This window comes from Psammomys obesus, unplaced genomic scaffold (assembly GCF_907164565.1).
Source record: "Psammomys obesus unplaced genomic scaffold, mPsaObe1.curated_primary_1811, whole genome shotgun sequence".
In the NCBI taxonomy this organism is placed as follows: Eukaryota; Metazoa; Chordata; class Mammalia; order Rodentia; family Muridae; genus Psammomys; species Psammomys obesus.
Window position 1 is genome coordinate 4,171,485 of NW_026592710.1, and position 20,375 is coordinate 4,191,859.

Genomic DNA, 20,375 nt, shown 5'->3' on the forward strand with positions numbered 1-20,375 from the left:
GAAGCTTTAAGGTCATAGGTAAAGCTTTTTTTGAGAGAGGGTCTCACCTATGTAGTCTAGGCTGGCTTGCAACTTATATGCTGCCCTAGGCTGGCCTCAGAGGCTCTGTTCTCTTGTCTCAGCTTCCTGAGTGCTGGATTACAGGCAGATAGCACCATACCTGGCTAAGGCCTTTTGAGTTTGCTAAGTGAGTTGGAGCCATCGAATATTTCTTCCTTCCTTTCCCCCCTCCCCTCCCCTCCCCTCCTCTCTTCTCTCTTCTCCTCCTCTTTTTTTAGCAGAAGAAAAACAGGAAAAGGACCCTTCAGGTTCTGGGGAAATGGCTAAGTGGGTAAAATACTTGCTGTGCAAGCAGGATGACCGGGATGTAGCTAAATTCTCTATAGTTCCAGTGCCAGGGAGGTGTTGGACAGAGCAGATCCCTAGAGCACACTGATGTAGCTGAAGAAGTGAATTCCAGGGTCAGTGAGAGATTCTGTCTTAAAAAATAAGGTGGTGAGCAACAGAGGTTGACACCTGATGTCAGCCTCTGGCCTGTACCCGCACATGCATGGCTGAGTGTGCCCCACAGGTGCACAAGTGAAAACACACGTATGCCCCTCTCTGTCTCCCCAACTCTAGGCAGAGTCTACGGCAGGGCCTACAGACAGTATCTCACTCCTCATTTTATACAGTTAGCAAGCTCAGAATGCTTTTTACCTTTTAAATGTAGGATGAAGAACATCAGTGATAATCTTCCATATAAGAATTCAGGTTTTAGTGCTCAGTTGTAGTTCTGCTGGAAGAGTCCTGTTACCTCATGCATCCGTCTCAGCCACACAGTGGATAGCAGAGTAACTCCCTCATGAAGGACTGTCCGAAGCTGTCTTTCAGCTGTGTAGCCCAGCCCAGCAGACCATATAGCTGCCTTGGGCCCTTTTTAGGAAGTGCTGCTGCTGACGGACTTAAAGAGACTGGAAGCAGGCAAGAGCTGACAGTGGCTCAGATGTGGTCAGGAGTGGTTGAGTGTGGGCTGTTTGTCATTGAGAGCTGATACATGGGTACTCATGGGGTTGGTGTCAGTGCTGAGCACAGAGAAACTGGAAGAGTGCAGTTCTCTGAACTGGGAAGGCTATGGCAATGACAGGGAGGCAGGCAGGAAGGGGAGTAACTGAGTTGTGTTCTGGATACACCGGCTTTTAAGATGTCTCCTGTAGGTGTTAGATGCATAGTCATGTGTCAGTCTAGCTTGGAGGAGAGGCCTAGGCTAGAACTAGCCAGTGGAGCGGTATTAACATTACAATAGGGCTTGGAAGTGGAGAGGCTGTAGAGAGGGGAGTCCTGCAGGGAAGAACCATGGATGGAGTGCTCTGAGCACGGAGCCACCCAGTGTTATGGAGAAGGAGGGAGAGCAAAGAAGGCATACAAGGGGACAGGCCTTAGCAACAGTGGTCATCTGTCAGATTTTGCTAAGCATCGAGCAGGGCACCACTGAGGAGGCTGGTGATAATGGGGTTATGTGGCTCATTGAGAACTTCTGGGGAAAGCCCCACTACCAGCAGTTTCAGGTGGAACTAAGAGGGTAGAAAGTTGAGCCTTAGTTGTGGAGTTGTTTTCATGAGCTAAGTGCAGGCCAGGCCAGGGCTGGAATAGGACTGGAATTAACCTGGCATTGGGCTGCTGTTGGGTGAGTTCAGTGGCATTGCTGAGTGTTGTACAAAGAGTACACGTGGTGATGGGCTGTGTAAGGTGCCAGGCAGAAAGCTGGAGAGAGAAGAGCAGGCAGCAGGAAGCCGCAACACAGCGATTAAGAAGCAGGAGTCAGGAATTGCTGGAATTAGATGGTGTCCAGAGTGGGTACTTGAAGCTGAAACTCTGGAGGAATGATGGTGCTCACACATAGACCTAGACAGACTGTCTACCAGCAGTGCCAAGGGAGCTGGTTTTAAAAGGTCAGAATGGAATGAGCCTTAATAGATTGCACTGTCTTTCACCCAGCGTAGGTGACGTGTGTGAGCATGTATTGCAAAGGTTGTCGGTATGCAGCGCTGCTTGGGTTCAGCCTTTGAAACTGGTGTGTGTTGTGTACTTGAGGCACACCTCACTCCAGTCGGAGCACACCTCAGGTGCTCAGGAAGCTCATGTCCAGCACAGTAGTCAGCAGAGATCTGCAGGAGACCATGGAGGTGCAGCCCAGTGTTACTGGAGGGACAGTTAGTGTCAAGGGACAGAGAAGCTCAGGTTCCTGAAAGGCTGGGAGAGTTGCCTGAAGCCACTTAGCTCTTTCTAGGTTGTGAGGCAAGAGGGGAGCCCAGGTGTTTTAGGGCTCTGATTTAAGCTTCTGCCGTGGGGTGAGTCTGCACATCAGCGTGAGTTGAGGGCTCGGCTTCCTCACTGAAATTCTGGGCTGGGAGCAGGATTTCTCATAGTAATATCAGAAACACAGGCCATAATGTCTGCAGGCTGTTCCTCATATGGCAGCTTGGTCTGTTTGCTTTCATTCGGGCTGAATCGGAGCATTCATGTAGCAGCTAATAAAGGTGTTTCTCTCGTGAGTGTTCCAGGCAGCTCTCCCCGAGGGAGAGTAGTAGCCTTTAGAGTCTTGTCTTTATTTCCATGTATCTTTAGATGCTGATCTTTATTTTGCCGTAATCCTCAAATCCCTCAAATTCTGTTAGTAATACTTAGCTCAACAATCTTGAAGGTGTTTGAATCCCCATAGAAGCTGACTTTTAGCAGCTTCAGGGCATTTCTGTGTGGTACAGATACAGACAGCAGTGTGCATACTATCCTTGTTCTCTCTAGGCCTCTTAACAAGGCCTGGGTCAACCTTTTGCCATGCAGCTTAACTGCTATATTGTTTATATTGCACTTACACAAATCAGTGTGTGTGTATGTATGTTGGCTTTGACCCACATTGAGTCTTTGGAGATTAATAAAAATGAGTTTAGTCTAGAGACTATTTTTTAGTCTTAAAGGCTTTAGTTTGCAGGATAGATAGGAACACCGTGGCTCACATCTGTCCTTGCTTTTCATGCTGACAGTTAGTGCAAACAATCTGAGCGCCAAGAAAAACACTGGATGGTGCCCCAATTCCACCCCTTATCAATTCTAAGTTTACTTTAGGCTCCTTTTATCTTTTTCTTTGCAATATTAAAATCAACCAGGAATTCCTGTCAAGATCTTCTGAGCACAGGTATTTAGGAAGAGCCCATTGAGCCCTGGGTTTTGTGGTCTTCTAATAGCAGCTGGTGTCAAAAGAGAATGAGGGATGCAGCTGGTTTATAGCCTGTCAGAGCCCAGGCTCAAGTGTGGTTGAGACTGTTTATTTCTAAATGTATTCTTGAATTAAAAAAAAATCTCAAGAAACATGTTTTGGAAATAATAAAACTTACTCCTACATATGCTTTCTCAGACTCTCTTTACCCTAATGAGAGCGTTTGAGGGGAAGGGTGAGGGGACCAAGAGTCTTTACTGTAGCTTGGTTAGGGTTTCCTCACCACTGAGTGGGTTTTGCTTACAGACTGACTCATCTCTTTATGCATAAATCTTAATGAGAAGTAGACTGCAGTGGGTCCCAGCAAAAGAAGGACTCTATTATGTCACTTGTAAGTCACAGCACGGGTCATGGAAGAGGACCAGACGCTCAGGTTTTGAAAGGCAGTGTTAGCACAATTACTTAACTGCTGTGCATTGTAGTCTCACTGAAAGTGAGGTCAGTTTGTCCAAACTAGGAAGGTGAGTGTTTGATCCTTGCTCACTCTTTTCAATTTAGATCTGGGTTACTAGTGCTTAAAAAAGAAAGAAAGAGAGAGAGAGAGAGAGAGAGAGAGAGAGAGAGAGAGAGAAAGAAAGAAAGAAAAAGAAAGAGAAAAGAAAAGAAACTAAAGCAATTCAGGTATAGCATTTAAACTTGTGACTTAGTTATTTTGAAAATTTGCTGCTGGAGCAGCTTGTCTAATGTAGCGAGCATCACCAAATCCTAAGCAGTGTCTGCTCTTAGGCAAGTGCTGTCCATCCCTGTTTTCATCAGAGTCCACACACACACCTGATAGCCACACCCACAGCCCTGGCCCCTTAAAGTGTGCCTCTACCCAGCTGCACCTTGCTTGTCTCTTGACACCCCCCCCAACATACACACGCGCGCGCGCGCACACACACACACACACACACACACACACACACACACACACACACATACACTCTAGCACTTGTGTTCTGCCCTCTGCTCCTTGAGCCAGCCAGCCTTCCTCCTCTCGGCTGGGATTCCCTTCTCATGCACCGTTTTCTTGGGCTTTGTTCAGTACGGTTGATGCCAGTTCATTGTTCTTGCAGGTGTGGCACCTAATATCCCCGTGAGGGCACTTGCCATGGTGTATTGTCACGATCTTTTTCCCTCAGTGAGTTAGCTCTCTGGGGCTGGGGCTGAGCCTCCCTACTCCTGTTTTCCTAGAGCCAAACCTAGCATTAGCTAGGTTTGAGTGGTGAGTGGATGAATCAAGATGGGTGGATGGGAGAAATGATGGCGGGCTAAGGTGCCCTCAGGGAAGGGTAAACCTAATAACTGTTTGGAGAAGAGAAGAATAAATGCTGTTTTTGTTTATGCAGGTCTTAAAATTTTGGTAGCAGAAAGCAAATGTGCAGAGCAATGGAAACAAGCCAGAAGCAGCTGTCTGAGTCCAGAGATGTCCACAGTTTATACACATGTGATTTATGTTGAAATCTTCCATTTATCCCGATATCTTAAATTGCTGATTTAGTTGAATAACACATGGGGAACTAGGTTGTAAGGACTTTGACCTGCAGAAGGCAGGGGTCCTCTTTATACCCAGGCCTGTGACTCACTGAGCACAGCCTGGAGCTGTGGACTTTTTACTCCCTTCAAGCCCTGAGCTGCAGTCCTGAGGACTGAGAGGCAGCCAAGTACCTTCCACTCCATGAGCAGCTCATCTGTGACATGTAGCCTAGTGGTCCTGTTTCCTGCCTGCCACTTGGTGCTGCCCATTATAGCTCCTGAGCGAAGGAGGCAGAGATTTCTGATGCTTCCCTTCTGCAGCTTTGTGCTTTGGGGTAGGTTCAGGGCCACAGTGGAAGTCACTGGCAGCTTGTTAAGATCTTACAATGATTAGGAAGTGTCCTTGCTTACAAGCCTTCAGCATCCCTTTGAAATCCTGTGTTTCCCTAACTTGGGAAACTGGCCTGTGAAGACCAGGTGGAAGTGCTGGGAGTTAAGCTGGCCTTCTCAGTGCTGTGCATCACAGACAGACTCTAGCAAGGAGACCTCTCGAGGCATTGTCTGTTCTATCAATATGCACTCAGACACACGTTAATCTGAGGGCTGATTGTATGGCTCCCTTGGGATGCCATGTCAGAAAAAAAGAAAAAACAAAAACTATATGAGTATGCTGAGCATGCAGAGTAAGTGAAAAATTCTTGTAAAATTAGTGTTAATTGAGCATGATATCTTTGAACTTTCAGTCTTTAATTTGAATCTTTAAAACAGTTTTGTGGTCTCTCAAAGATACAACTTAAAGTTATACTGTAATATTGTCAAAAGACATTTATACAAGACCCAATTTTGAATTATCTTAGGGAAATAGGTCATTTGTGGGGTAGAGACACATGTACATACACACACTTATATGTGTGGTTAGATATACTTTAGTTGGCCTTTATTCACATGTTTCCTTCTCTCTGCCTCTGGAAGTGGGACACATTTTCTTCAGTTAAAAACAGAAATAGAAGCGATGGTCTTGACCCATTTTACACCTGTGTATTTCAGGCTCTTACCACACACTTGTTCATGGGCGCAGCAAGAAGAGGGACCCACAGAGCTGGAGCCATGAGGGCTGACACATTGGGAGGAAGCTGGCAGAGCGCATAGGGAGAGCTTTCCATCCTGCCAGCTCCATATCTGCTTCAAGACAGTTCCATTAGTGAATTAATTGTACTTTAAACCCTAAGTTTATATGAACTGCATGTTACTAAAATGAAGTAGCTTCAAGTGCTTCACCCGGAGTGACCATGGAAGAGTACAGCAGCCGCCTGTCTCTGGGGAACAGCCTGTATGTACCACTTGTCCCTGGTTCCCGATGCCCCCAGCAAACTTCCTTTTCTTACTAATATTCACCTGGCAATGACGTGTTAATGTGTTGATTACTGCCTCCCAAAAGAATGGAAGCTCCATGAGAGCAGGGCCTGTGTGTTGTCTGTCTCCAGCACATAGGATAGCGCCTGGCGCGTATCAATAAATGCTGTTCAGTGAACTAGTGGGTCACTAGTGTTGCGTCCTTTCTCAGTCTGTTCCTTTACCTTGCTGTTTATGGACTGTGTACCTTTGAAAATGACAATGTAAATAGGAAGTTTTGTTTTGCAGCTAGTTCAGGGAAGTAGAAGAAGCAGAGTATCTGAGATGGTGGAGTATGAGTTGCAGAGCCATGTGTTGTGTTGTGGTGTCCGTGCTGCCTGACTAGCAGCAGACAGGGCATACGAGTCACTTCACTGTAGCATCAGCACCGCTGAGGGGAGTCCAGAAAGAGACTCAAAAAGCAAGCACAGGAGGGTAGAAGCCGGGCAGATACCCTGAATAGTCTGCTCCGTTGTCTAGTGTCCAAGTGACACACACAGTGCGGTCCAGGTGCTGTCTAGAGTGAGCGGGCATTTTCTGGGGTAAATCAAGCAGGAGGTGACACCAGTTCGGCCGTCAGTGGGCCGCCCTCAGCTCCCTCCTGAGAGTTCAGGGCTCGGTGGTCTCAGAACTGGCTCTGTCTGTGGGCAGGTGCTCTCTGTGTGTTCACATACTGCCCGGAGCTCCCGGAGGAGATTGTCAAGCAGGGATGGCCGTAGGGAGAGAATAGCAACACAAGTCGTGACCCAGAAGCATCGCTGCTCATCTTTATCCTTTGTGTATTGGTGGATACTGGTGATACTCCTGCAAACCTTGAGTTTTTGTTTTGAAACAAAGACCCAAGGAGACAGTTTCCTGTGATGTGGGCCATTGTCTCCAGGTGAGTTTGTAACACCGGCTTGTGATGCATAGTCTGCAGAAATAAAACCTCTTCTAGGTACAGTGTATTTCATTTGTCAGCTTTTGTTCATTTCTTATTACACACAAAAGGAGTCAACTAAAACCACGACAAAGAGACAATTAAACCTGAGTTTCTTCACTTTGGAAGTGTCCGATAGCTCTGCTCAAACCAGACTCGGTTATTTTTAAGTAATGCAAAGGCCAAACCTTTCTGTGTCACACAGCAAGCCAAGAAACCAAAGCCTTTGGTAGTATGATGCTGTTTGCACGAGACAAGTCACTGAGTTATTTTGAATGTAACTTTCCTTCCCCTGGAAGTGTAAGAAGTGTGAATTTTGAGGTGAGAATATAATTGCAGAAAGTGGTTAGTGAGGCAGAGCTCACAAACCCCGACTTGAAATTGTGTGCATGAATAAATCCTGGTGGAGGGTTCAGATGTAAGGAAAATTCTTGGTTGCAGTCAGGAAATGCAAGATTGAACTTTTCACTGTGAAAACAGAATTTTAGAACCTCTCGGGGGATGTTTTAAATGAGGGAACTTGCTTAGAGCAGCAGCCCAGGACATACTGAACACAACACATGCTCTTGATTCTTGGAGAGGTTTAAATACAAACAAAATCATGTTTCAATCCTGCTTAATAAAATACACAATAATTTGGTTATAGTCAGTGTCTCCTTTCTAATTCATCAAAAAATGGCTTCTCAGATTAAGAAACGGATTCATCTTTCTTGGTTGGTTCTCCTGTTGTATGTGTGTGAAAGAAGATGGGAGAGATGAAGCAGGTTCAACATCTCATGGGCCAATGATACAAGAACAGTTCTTCATGTTTGCTTTTATTTTGAAATGTCTTTATCAGTCTGAAGATCTGATTAACTTACTGTTGTTTCCATATGCTGCTGCTGCTGCTGGTGGTGGTGGTGTGTATGTGTATAGACCTTTAAGTTTAGTGGGGTTCAGTGAAACTTAAAACTGTTTAAAGTCGCTGTTAAAATTGCACACTTAGCACTCCATCCATTCAAAATCTAGTTCTCATTCAGTGTTCCTGTACTTTGAATTACACATCATAAGCTTCTAAGGAGGGATTGCATGAGTTAGTGCCCTCTGCTGGTACACAGAGGACACCAGGCAAAGAGGAATCTGACCCAGGAGCCTTGGGCTAGCTCTTTAAAGAGGTACCACCTTATATTTGGTTAACTTTTGTCAGCTTTTTCTTGTGATTTTGAAGGCTGCTTGGTATAAGTCAGCAGATTTACACCCACTCGAGTTTGTCTTTTCTTGCATTCCATGCCTGTCAGTTACTCCACTAAGCCTGGGCCGTGCTTACTAACAGCCTCGTTCAGGTTGAGCATGCTGCTGTGCAGGAGGGACTTTTCAGATGGGCTTCCTCAGAGAGAGGTTTTCCAGGGGGAGCTGTGAAGCAGCTGTAGATGCATTCCTTACCCTGCCTTTCCAAGAAGGGACATGGCTGTTGGTTCTTATATTAAGGGAAAGTTCTCCTTGCTGGCTTAGGGTGATTTACAGCCACTGCTTGGGCCAAAATTGGTGGGTTGGTCTTGATGACCTTATTGCCCCCAGTGTTCTCTGGAGCTAGCTTTCCCACTGAGGTACCCTGGCCGGATTCTATTACTCTGGATTTTGGTATCAGGCAGAGCAGATCCAGTTCTGCACAGCCATAGGGCCCAGAGATGTGGTTTTGCCTTGTGTGAGTGTCTGTCTGTGAAATAGGCAGGAAGGCTAACCAGTGTCTCAAATTCTGAAAAGCATAGCTTTGAGGATGAAGCTAAGAGATGAACTCAAGGGCCAAATAGATCAACCTTCCTGGACGGCTGGTAAAACAGACGCCCTTCACTTAATAGTAAGCCCCGCCTTTGGCACTTAAAAGACAAAAACAAAACAAAACCCAACAACAACAAAAACTTATTTTGGGTTAACTTCATATTTAACAACAAAGTTACAAATGGGATGGCACTGGGTTTATACATACTGTAAGTCCTTTGATACCTTTGAGTTTCCTTGATAGTGTTTTTATAATACCTGCACCTGGGTCAAATTTGGTTTGGGTGTCCACTTAGCATTTTGCTGAAGACTGAAATGTTTGCCTTCAGTACCGGAGTTCCACGTAGGTAGACTGGACGTTTGTCCCCAAACCACCTTCTGTTTTGACCTCATCCCATGTTTCTGGCTATTTGATGTTAGAAACACTTTCTGCGATTTTTCCAGCATCTGAATGCCACAGTAGCCCCCCTGTTTGTACAGTTACTGATATGTGCAGCCTAAGGAGAGACTGGGTGGGTTTGTGTCATCGTGTTTCAGCTCTGCATTTTCAAAGCCTCTTAGCTGCTTCTCATACACTTAACTTGAAGGCAATGTAGAAGTATGTCTGCTTTCAAAATAAGTATATAATCTCCCCCTCCCCAGTTTTGTTTTGTTTGAGACAAGGTTTCTCTGTGTAGCTTTGGCTGTCCTGGACTCACTTGGTAGACCAGGCTGGCCTTGAACTCACAGAGATCCACATGCCTCTGCCTCCCTGAGTGCTGGGATTACAGGTGTGAGCCACTGCACCTGACTCCCAAATGTTTCTTTAGAAGGTTCAAAAACTCTCGGTTCAAACCTTTTAATGTACATCTTAATCCACAGTCTGCCGCCTAGTTTTAGTACATTTATGGAAATAAATGGAAACTCCTTGTAGTTCATGTGCTTCTGTTTAAGAAAGTGATATGCTAGACACTTGTCACTTGGCTTCTTCTTGCTAAGGATGAGAGGGGAGAGCTTTGTGCCCCCCCCTTTTATGAGCCAGATGCAGTAGGAAGATCAAGGGTTGACCAGGTTGAGGGCCATAGTGAGAGCACAGACCGTGGTCCCAATCATTCTGCAATCAGCCCAACACCTCCAGCACATGGCTCCTGCAGCATTCACCTTTGAAAAGACTGCTTTCCCCTTTACATTGATGAGATTACTGGAGACCTTAGGCTGTTTATGCATAATAATTCTTTGATGCCTAGTAGACAGTTTCCTTATTATTCTAGATCTTCATCAATTATTCTGAAATTGGCACTGTTAGGCTTGAATTAACCCCACCACCTTCTATTTTTTCAGAAGAAACTAGGCTCGGACTCCTCTGTGCTTTGGGCACTGATGTATGTGTTGACTCCATCAGCACCATAATGGGCTTTGGGGTAACTGGGGCCTCTCCTGTGAGGCTGTAGCTACTCTGATCTGGGTTCATGCTGTACTGCAGGTAAACCTTGGCAGTAGAGATATTTTCATAAGTGCCACTGAGCTATTTGGAAGAGAAATGTGATAAGAGCCAGTTCTTGAGAAGCTAGCCAAACATGCTATGGAAACAATGGGATGCAGACAAAACAGCAGAGCATCTCCAGAGAAAAGGTTTGCATGCATGACAGAGGTGGCTGTGCTTTAGGTAAGTTTTAATACCCTACCCATTCCTGTCCTATGAAAATTAAGGATTGTTGTCACATGCCTTTCCCTTCTTTGGTGTCTGTGTCTAAGAACATTACAGCTCGGAAGAGTCCGCTATGCTGGTGGTTGTGGCAGTAACAAGCAATAAGCTATCAAGCATCAATTAACCACTTTGGTGTATTTGGCGGGTGGCAGCTGTTGCTTTTCTGTTCTGCCCTTATGAGATTTAGCTCCAGCTGGTTCATCGTTTCTGTATAACCGAGGACAATCTTTAATTTCTGATTCTGCCTTCTCATCCAGAGTGCCACCTTGTTTGTTTATTTTGATAGTGCCTTACTATGTACCCCTGTCTGGCCTGGAACCATATAGATCAGGCCTTGAACTCTGAGATCCTCCTGCCTCTGCCTCCAGAGTGCTGGGATCAAAGGTGTATGCCATGAAGACCTGCTTTTTATAGCTAGTAGCGAAGGTGACTCAACAAAGACGAATGAATGCATTGAGATAAGTTTGATTTTTTTGAAAGCCTAAGAGCCTTGTTAAAGCCAAAAAAGCAAACAACAACAAAATGAACAACAACAACAACAAAAAAAACTTAAACTGTTTATTGTCTACTGGAGTCTGATACCCATGAAGCTCTGGAGAGCCATCCAGAGTTGAGCGATTCCTGGCGGCTGGCCTTATGGTTTCTAGTGTCTACTGTGCAGGTTTGTGTTGTTGGTATGCTTAGCTTCTGAAGCTGTAGTGTATTTTGGGATGTTGTAAAACATGGGTCAGTCTGACTGAAATGAAGAGCAGATAATCTTTGAGCTCTAATTCTATCGGCAGGGACAGTCTCAGGTTGGCAGAATCCAGGATGAAGATGTTACTGTCACACGCATTCCTGGGGGAGTTATATTACAGTAAATTATTTTCCTCTTGAGGCTATGTGAATGGCCACAGTGTGTGGCTACTTTTGGATAGTGAGATACTTAACACTTCCCTTTCTCTTGTGTTGGACTCTGTAGCCTACTTGCTGATCCTAACTGGAAGAGTCGTTAGGATTTCAGTTTGTATGAAAAGTCTAAACTGTCAGGCCTACTTCCCCACTTATGACCGACCTATTATCTAAACAGTGAAACTGCGGGTTTCTCCATACCATAGTGGTGCTTGTTTGCATTTCTGTCCCTTCCCACCACGTAGGTGCCAAAGAATGAACAGACACTCTGGTTGGAAATGATCTGAGCTGCTGGGTGCCTGTGGCCCACAGGCATGCTTCTGTGAAGGTGGGTGGAACATACGCACCGCCTGCCTTTTCAGTACCTGTGTGACTGCCCTGCACTGGCAGAGGCCATAGGTTCTGCATTTTAAGTTCAGTTTTGAGAACCAGCCATTCACTGTGCAAGCTAAGTTGCTGGGAAGTTTGTTTTAAAGAAGCAAGCACCCTCTATTTCAGTGAACCCAGTAAAAATAGCATGGAATAAAATTTAATTATGCTGTACTGAATATTTCATGTGGAATTAAGGGGCAAAAGCTGCCTTTAAAAAGCATTAGGTTTGGGAAGAAGAAAGGCTTTGTAGGTTCTTTGGAAGATGCTATAATTAAAAGATTTGCTCAGATGTATTTCTCTCTTTTTGAAGAGTTTAAAGAAATCCATCCATCCTTTCCTAAATTGATTCTTTCTCCAATGTCATTGCTCCTTGACAGTCAATAATGCTACCATTGTGCTGAGATTCGATGGCCGCTTCCTGTAGTTTGTTTTTTTAATCCTCTGATTTAGACATTTAATAGAAAGCAAATGTTTGGCTTGCTTTGGTTTCTGCTGAACCTGTATTTAAACTCACAAACAGTTTGAATAAAATGAAGGCACCACTGGACTAGCTATTTTAAACATCTCAGGATATAAGAATGCTAAATGGGGTTTCCTTTTAAAAATAGAAGTGGCTGCTTGCATTTACATAATTACTGCTAACTAGCGCAACATTTTAAACAGTGATAAACTCAAGCTAGAGAAAGTACCTGCTTTGAAGAGGCTGGCGATAGGAAGTTGTTCTGTGAGTACTGCTGCTGCTGGAGTAGGGGACAGTGGTGGGAGGAGGGGTGGCTTAGGCAGGCTCTGGTAGGCGGGAGCAGGCGCTCCTGTGATAACTCGCCAGCCTACCCACCATTTGATGCACTTGAGTCTGCCTCAGTGTTCTAGATAGTCAGCGCTGAAAGCTGCTAAGGCTGAAATTAGTGTTGGTGAAAAAACGTGGAAGGGTATGAAGATGAATCTGCTAGGCTGGGGCGTACCTGTAATCCCAGGCCTGGGGAGACTGAGGCAGGCAGAGTATGGATCGAAGGGCTTTGAATACCTTGTCTCAGAACATAAATAGCTTATAAAAAATAACTAGTTAAAGCCAGAACCCCGGAGTGTCCCTGATTTTGTCTTTCCCCACCCCAAACATCCGATCCAGCTGTCTGTTCTTTTTATCTCCTAACATGGATCAGATTCTGCATCTCTACCCAGCACCAGGCCTCCTCCTCCCATTTTGTACTTCCTACCTCACTTTGCCTTCCTGTGCAGCCCGCCATGCTGTCTGTCCAGAAGTGAGAGTAGCAGTTGCATAGTTGGAGTACCTTTGGTCTACCTCGTCGGTCTCCTCCCATCATTTGCTCGGCCTCTAGTCACTGAGGCTGCCCAAATCGGAAACGAATCAGACATGATCCTTTTAGGCATTTTCTGTTTTGTCTACCTGGAAAGCTTTTCCGTCAGCTCTTTTCCATTTCTGTGTTGGTTCCTTTGTACCAGTTAGGGCTCATTCCAAGGATCGTCTCCATAGACCTGATGACAGTGTCATGTGCAGTCTTCATCATTCAGATGGCAGGTTTTTTCCCTCCATGGCAGTTATTAGTCAAGAAATTGTTTCCTTATTTTGGTTCTTGTCTCCTCCCCACTGCATTAGCTCTCTGAGGTCTGCCGCCTCAGCTGTGTTCCTAGCAGTCAGTCAGGTGCTTCGAGGGCACAGATAACTGTTGACAAAGTGGCTTGTGCGGTAGAAGACTGCTCCCTGGGGTAGCTGATCCCTCGCAGGGTATCCTGAAGCCCTCAGAAGACATGCTCTAGCCTTTGTGGAAGCTCTGCCCTCTGGGTGGGGTGGGGAGCTAATGTCCTGGGCTCTTGTCCACAGTACGAGCTTGCCAGGAGGTTGACTTCCTGACTGGGGTCACAGAGCTAGCATGGCCTATCTGCAGGCAGCCGTCCCCAGGAGAGGCAGGTGCCATTTCTTGTGGCTTCTGTGATAACTTTCTGATGAGTATGATAAGAACACTTTCCAAGTTCAGCAGTTACTCTGTGGCCTGGAAACATCTGTTGAGATACATGTATTTGCAGAAATCTAAACCTCAGCTAGCAGCATTCAGCTTCCTTGGTTTCCCTCCTGACAATACCAGATTTGGGAAGAAAATATGGGCAGCTGTCGATACCTGGAAAGGTGAGGGTGCTCACGAATCTAGTTGGACCTTTTGTACGAAACTTCCTTAGGGAAGAAAGAATTACATTTCCCGCTTGGAGTTTTGGATATACCCTGCCTTTCCAAGCTATCTATTGAAGCACTCACTCTGGTCTTGAATGTGCTAGTTGGGGACTGGGTTGTGGAACTCAGGAGACCTGTCTGCTGAGCAAAAGCTCCCCTGCGGGACTTTCACTCTTGCTGCTACCTTTATCAGGGTGTAGTAGCTGTGGTTGGGTTGTACAAATGAAACAGTGACTTCTCTGTTAATCTATACTGAAACAGCCTTTTGTTTTGAACTGAGACTCAGATTAAACCTTGTAGCAGGAAGGCTTGGGTTGCTGTTGACGGAGTGTCAGTTTATTAGACTAGGTTACCGAGAGTCTGACTGAACCCTAATGACTTAGAAAGACAGGTGCTGTAACTGCCTGGCTGTGTAACTGCCAGCTGGAAACCAGGTTGGACTTGGGATAAACTAGGTGAGAACAGAGCAGATGGCCTCTGCCAGACCACCATGGGTGCTGTGCATGCCAGCAAAGGGACTTGACAAGCTCTTGACAGTAAAGAGCAGCAGCCAGTTGTTTCCCGGCAGTGGGTGGATATGTTTAAGATCAGCAGGGTGTGGGGAGGGGCCCATTTTTCTTGGTGTGCTGGAGGAGAGCTGGGGTCCATTGTTTTCCAGAATCCCGGGGTCTGCTACACTTTCATTTACTGGGAAAGCTGCACTGCATGCCACCAAATCCTGTCACTTTGGACTAAGCCTCTGATTGATGGTGTTTGAAGTTAACAAACTTCAACAGAAGTGCTTAGTTCAACAGAAGTTTGCAGCCATATTCTTGTCTGACAAATGGGTGATAGGGTCATCACTTCCGAGCCCTCTGATTGTCCTGAGGAGATGGGATTGGTGCTTTTGGACATGCTGGTTGTAGTTGATGGGCCTTGAGTGTTGACTCTGGAAAGTTCCCACTCACTGTTAATCTGTTTTCTCTGTCCTACCTCGAAGGGCCAGAATAGTTTCCTACCACAAAAGGCCCAGGTTCATCTAGCCTTTCTCTTCATGGTATGATGCCTGCAGGAACTTCAGGGTAACTACAAGTCTTTAATTTCTCTCACCTTTGAAGGGTCATGTTTAGACGTGTCTAAAACCACCCATGACTGTGACATTGTTACCAGAGGCTCAGCTCCTGATCCGTGCTCACACTCTGGTTCGGGTACGGTAGTTGGCTGATGATTTCCTAAAGTTGGTTGAGGAGATTAAATATTTGTTAAACTTGCTGTGGGCCCTGATGGAGAGAACTAAACACCGCACTCCTTTAACAGGGCCCGTGCTGCCCGTTCCTCTGCCCGTTCTTCTGGCTTACCGGTAATACATCGTCTTCCATGCAGGCAGACAGGTTGAACTTCACAGGGGGAGGTGGGTGGTAGGATTGGCATAGAATTGGCATGTAAGATGGCCCCTGAAGATGGTACAGATGGTTGCTTTCCAGGGGCTGGTCAGGAAAGACATTAGAAAGGGCTTTCCTGAGCTGCCTCTGTTTGCACAGGCCTAGCTTGTCTGGCTTAACTAACCTGATTTCTAGAAGTAACTGTGGCCTGTTGGCATTTGGATGTTCCAGTAGGCCCCTGGTTACTCTGAAGCCATGGCCTGTCTTGTTCAACATACCACTTTTTTTAAACATAGAAAGGGATCTGTCAGCCCAACACCCTCTTTTACAGAGTCCACAGGCTTATGTGGAAACTCAGGAATGTCTCTGGGGTCTGAGATCATCAGACCTTGGGTATGTCTCCCAAGTGGGGAGCTTTGCATTGCAGGCATGTACCCAGCCTGTTTACCCACCGTGGATGTGTGTGGGTGATAAGTAGATACCAAAGCCCTGTGATAGCTGAGAGGCACACTCCAGCCAGTGTGTGCGGGGCTGCGGGGTTTCCTGATAGATGGTGCCTATTCTGGGAAGCAGCTTATTGTCTCACGTGAACAGGCCTTCTAAAACAAATGACTGCTTTCTTAATGTTTTGAATCATTTTCCTCAGCACATGTTTTGTTGCCGTGGCTTGAAAGCTTGCCAAATATATGCTTTTGCACAACTCCCTGCAGGGCTGGGTCTGCAATCAGCGCAAACAGTGATTTAAGGTTGAGCGTAATTGGAAACTCAGTAATCGCTTGGCTTGAGTTTGGTCAAATGGCAATGGAGTGCACCGACTTGCCCCTGTGTTAAAGTTACACACATGGATGACGTGCACTTGAGACAAGCTCCGCTGCTCGCAGTGACGAAGTCTAAGGCTCTGGGTGAGAACACGAGCATGGCAACTAGTAACGGCTTCTGTGATGGAGGAGGCTGGAATTCACTTTGAACAAATCCTTACAGATGCAGCTGAGGACCACAGTAAATCGTGGAACTGTAGGATGGACAAGAGCAGTGGCATGGCAGAAGTACACTTTAAACCTGTGTGTCATCTCCTGGTCTGTCTCTTTGTTTCTCTGGACGTCAGTAATTGGTGAATTGGGTGTGGTCTCTTGCTAAACAGGGGCCTTTGTTTATTTTCCATTTCAAACACTGGTGTGTCTTTTATTCAGTTGTCTGTAATTGAGACCCTTGGCGTGGGTCTGTGCTGCTGGGGAGAGGCCATTCACAGCTCACTGTTCCAAGCTCCTGAGGGGTGAAGTGGCGAGCTCTGTGGAGTCAGGTGTGAGTCCTGCCTGTCACGAGGCTGAGGCCCCGCAAATGCACAGCAGTGCTGGGCCACTCCTTGCTGCTGAGCACACAGTGCCTACAGCCAACCCTCAGCTGTGTGACGCGGCAGGTTCCCGTCGGTCCCAAAGGGGGAGCATCTTCAACACAAGGCTGTGGAAGCTCTCACATCTGCATTTTGTCACCTTGTGTGATCAGAATGAGCTTTCTTTACTGTGTGCTGTTTTTTTGTTTATTTGCTTGTTTTTGTTGTTTTCAAGACAGGGTTTCTATGTGTAACAGCCCTGGCTGTCCTGGAACTCTGTAGACCAGGCTGGCCTAAAACTTACAGAGATCTACCTGCCTCTGCCTCCCAAGTGCTGGAATTAAAGGTGTGCAGCACCACATCCAGCTGTTCTGGATACTTTCTAATTGTTGAAATCAACCTATTTGGAGTTTCAGACAGTTACTACATCTCTGAAATTTAACCTTTATTTACAAAAACCATAATTATGAAAAACTGCAGTTTACCACACAAAACAAAAATATTAGCTATGTGAATATTTGAGTTTGGCAAGGTTATATCAACTGAGATGAAGATTTGAAATCAGTATTGCTCATAGTAGCATCTCACACATCAAACACTTTAAAGAAAATATATGTGACCATGACCTCTGCTCTGGAAACCACCTCAGAGAGAACTTTAATATCCCAGTAAGAGAAAAGAGACACTGTGTCAAACGGTGTGGTCCTATCGTGGCACCTGTCTCCCTCACATCGGTCATAAATCCAGTGCCATTCTCATCAAAATTTAAATAGTTGCTTGTGAAATTTATATGGGAACACAGAGGACCTAGGAAAACAAGTCAATTTTGAGAAGAGGCAGGAAGATTACGCTTGCCTGGTTTCCAGGCTTCCTATACAGCTCTAGCATCAAGAGAATGGCATTGCAAAAGGGTGGACATGGAGATCAATGGGACAACATTGACAGTCCAGAAATAGAGTTGGTCAGTTGATCTCTGACAAAGGCACGAAGGAAGTTCAATGGAGGGCTCCTCCAACAAATTGTGACCAGAGAGTCATACACCCGGACACCCATGTAAGACATGGAAGCCCATTTTTCATCCAGGACTATGCAGAAGTTGCTCAAGATAAGCACAGACACAATTTATGTTATAGGATTGTGAAACTTGAAGAAACAAACCAAAACAAAACTTTGTCTGATTGGGCTAGGAGCGACTTGTTGATCTGGTACAATCTGTGAGAAGTGAATGTCAGATTTCACAGAAATGAAAGTCTGTTCTTGAAAAGACGGAATGGTAGAAATCCAGGCCACAGCTGGAAGAGCCTGGGCAGAGCATCTTTCCAGGGACTGCATGTGTAATACACAAACAACTCTTAGATCTTGATCATACAAAGACCCAATGTGAAAGCAGACAAGAGATGGGAATATACATTTAAAGATACACAGAGGGCAGTGAAGTACGTGAAAGATGGCCGCCAGTCAGTCACCAGAGAAACTGAAGCCTGCATTGGGATACCAGTGCACGCACTGCCTTCAGACAAAACGTGGGAAGTCTGGCCACTGCCAAGTGCTGGTGAAGATTCAGAAACTCGGCTTGCTAGTGGAAATGAGTGCCCAAGGCCACACCTTGCAATCAAGGCTGGTTTGCTTTGTTTTTAAATATACTTTAAGAAAATCTGATAAACCAGTGTGTATTATATGACCCAGCAGCCACTCTTCAAGGTACTTACCTAGGAGAATGAGATGCTGAGACATAACTCATGTCTTTATGCATGTTTTCTCTGGTTCTTCTCATCCAGATCCAAAAGCAGCCCACATGTCACTCTACAGGAGAGTGGACAGACAGCAATGAGAAGGAATAACGTAACACGGATGACTCTCAAATGCCTTCTGCTTAGACGAAATAAACTAGAAGCAGTAGGCTTTTGATGTCACGTTCTGGAAAGGCAGAGTAGGAAGGAGGCAGGCTGCCGAGGGCCGGGGTGGAGCTCACCCCTGCAGAGGCATGGGTGCTGTGGGGTGGTAGAAGTCTCATGTGTGTTGGCTCTGGCGGTAGGTACACATTTATGCTTGTTAGAGTGTGTAGCCGTGAGTGGCCGGAACAGGAGTCCTACAAAGGAGGCCCTCAGATAATGAGGGAGGTGGGCAGGTGTGCTGCATGTGACCCGTCAGGGAACTCTGTAACGGTAGACTGGGTTAGAAAGGCTGCTGGCATGTGCTGCTGAGGTGAGCAAAGGCTTGTGGGTTAAGAAGTATGGCCTCGGGCCTGCAGAGATAGATGCTCAGTGGCTATGAGCGCTTCCTGCTTTTTCAGAGTTCTGTTCCCAAAACTCACCAGGTAGGTCACAGTCACCTGTAACTCTAATTCCAGGAGACCCAGTGCTCTCTTCTGACCTTCACAGCCATCTGTGCACTTGGCACACACAAATACACATACATAAAAATGAAAAAGTTAAGACTATTACAGTCTCTTTGAGGTTTTACATTATTTCCCCCCTGAAATTAAACATCTATACTATGGCCCAGCAATTCCTCTATTAAGTATTTACCTTAAAAAAATACAAATGAAAGCTCCCTCAAAGGGCTTGGATGATAATGTTTCTATGAAACCCCAAAGTGAGATCAACCCATATCTTTCACCTGGCAAAACATGTAATGGAATATTACAGAACTGCTGATCTCTATGGAGATGAAACTCAAAAATGAGAACTGCTTACTCAGCACATCCAGGATACAGAAGCCAAGGAAACCTGCCGGTGGTGACCACAGGTGTGGAGGGAGGAGACTAGAAAGAGGCAGCTTTCTGTGGTGTCCAGGGCACGCCAAATTCCATCTGACTGGCGATCACACCGTGTGCCCAGCTTCTGGTCTGGGCCTCTTACTGCATGTTGGTTATATATATCAAGAGCTAACTTTTATGCACATTTCAACCCCAAGTTCTGATAGCCATTTCTTTTCTTGGCCACTGGTGGGTGATTCTTTCATACCCCAATTTCTGGGTGGTGCATTTTGTTGCTCTCACCCTGTGTTCTACGGAGGCAAGAGTTAACAGGTCAGCTGCTGACTGGGTCAGCTTTGGGGCCTTAAGGACCTGCCTGTGTTTGTCAGTTGGCCATCTGTAGAACCCCTATATTAGGAAGAACTGGGGGACTTCCATAATCACAGCCATAGGGCAGGCCTTAAAAGCCAAGGCAGCTGCAGTTCAGATGCACGCTGGGAAGGGGGTGGGGTTATAGACCGTGATGGAGAGAGACCCTTGGTTCAGCCTTCTTTAAGCCCTGCTGTTCTTGCTTTGGTCTGTCCATGTCACACTTTGGTCCGTCCACTTGTTAAAGGTGGTGTCAGCCATCTTCTCTAGACAGCCCCCAAGTTACCTGCAGTGAACCCGGAATTCAGATAGTCTATCCAGACAGTACTGAGCATTGGCCCTCACTCCCCTCTGCTTGCACTATTGCTGTTCTTGGTTTCATGTGAAATTTCACTCCAATTTCGTGCTACTGTTTCTGCTGTGTTTCTTTCCTCCTCCTATCCCTACCTGTAAAAGTAAAATGTCTGCCTTCCTGCTCCATTGAATAGAGCTTCCATTGGGGACTCACTGAGAGTGTGTTTTGTTTTGTTTTGTTTTTCCTAGACAGGGTTTTATTATATCTGGAAGGCTGGCCTCACACTCACTCTTTGTCTACCTCAGCTGCATGGGCTGTGTTTGCAGGTGTGTGCCACTATACCTGGCTCTGCTGGAAGCTCTCTGTTACTAGACCATGGTCTGGTTTCTGCTTCTGTCTTCTAG

At 45.9% G+C, this 20,375-nt stretch overlaps 1 protein-coding gene across 13 annotated transcripts in view; it reads left to right on the forward strand.

The window, feature by feature from the left end:
- Positions 1-20,375, forward strand: part of Camta1 (calmodulin binding transcription activator 1) — a 791,014-nt gene that overhangs the window by 87,536 nt on the left and 683,103 nt on the right. Inside the window, exons 6-7 of one of the 13 annotated variants that reach the window (XR_008721045.1) lie at positions 4,588-5,049; positions 5,762-5,833. The exons of 10 other annotated variants lie outside the window; for them this stretch is intronic. The gene's annotated coding sequence lies outside the window, so the exon portion shown is untranslated. Of the gene's footprint in view, positions 1-4,587; positions 5,050-5,761; positions 5,839-20,375 lie in introns of those variants that run through there. 2 more of the 13 variants (XR_008721044.1, XR_008721043.1) reach the window with 2 other exon arrangements.